The following is a 1,168-nucleotide window of genomic DNA, read 5'->3' as shown; positions in this document are numbered from 1 at the left end:
GCCTGTGTTGCTGTTTCTTACTGCCACCTAATGCGAGGAACTTTTATTCGAATGAGACTATTTCAAAGCACTTTTACACTCCTGTAGAGTCAGGGACTTATTTACTTTCTGACAGTTATTTACTTCCTGTAAATATTTCACAGCCACAGGATCTCCCTGATGAAAGCTGAGCTTGCTCTGTGCTCCTGTTCAGGAGTCTAATTAAAAACTGAATAAAATGGGAGGGACGGAGCTGAAGTGCTAACTGCGATGGATGTGTCTGGAGGAAAGTCAGCAAGGGGAGCCCGTTTCTTGGCACAAGTATTGAAACCTTTGCCTGAAAGCAGGCGAAAAATGCCCAACACAAGAATGGAAATCCCTAAGATGGATAGAGGGAATAGGGGAGAGCGAGACAGGAGAGCTATGAGCCAGCGCTGCTCCTGCACAATACAGGTTTGTGTTCTTAATGCTGACACCAAAAAGAGTTGGTCCTGGTTGTTATTTCGCATCACCAAAGCCTGAATACCTGTCCCACAGCACAGAATTGAAGGCAGCAGCAGCTCCCTGTCAGCCCACCCAGAACCTAGAGCCACCGCCACAGGGACAAGGCCTCTGCATCCCACCTGTGAAAGCTGAGGGCATCTCCTCACCTGGGGTAGGTCACTAACACCACTGACAATCAGATACACCTTGGTTTCTCCAGAGGCTATAAGACTTCTGAGAGAATTGGTGCTTTCTCCAGCATGTTAATGGTTACAGCGGAATGATAGGCACAGCAAAGGACTCCATGGCTGTGCTGCCTCTGTATTTGGGCAACATCCCACAATCACTGCTCCAGAAAAAGCCAGGGACTTCAAAGTAATCAAATAAAAGAGGGAAGAAAAAACACCCCACCAAGATCAAGCATTACTTCTCCTGTTTTTTTCAGAAATAGCTTGTTTGCTGTTGTTAAAGGAGAGATTACTTACCATAGCTGTCTAGAGGGCAAGGGCAAATTGCAATGTGCTTTAGGTTTGGAGCGAGGATTTTTTCTTAAAAGAGTGCGTTTGGAGACAAGTGAGATTATGAACAATCCTTTAACAAGAACCTCAAGCCCTCAGGCTGCTTAACATTATTGATCTGTGCAGCTAGAGCACATTTTTAAAAAATCTATCAGGTTAAAATGGAAATAGCTTCTTCTTCTGACTTC

Source organism: Buceros rhinoceros, unplaced genomic scaffold (assembly GCF_000710305.1).
Source record: "Buceros rhinoceros silvestris isolate BGI_N320 unplaced genomic scaffold, ASM71030v1 scaffold5949, whole genome shotgun sequence".
In the NCBI taxonomy this organism is placed as follows: Eukaryota; Metazoa; Chordata; class Aves; order Bucerotiformes; family Bucerotidae; genus Buceros; species Buceros rhinoceros.
Note: the sequence above shows the minus strand (reverse complement) of the source record.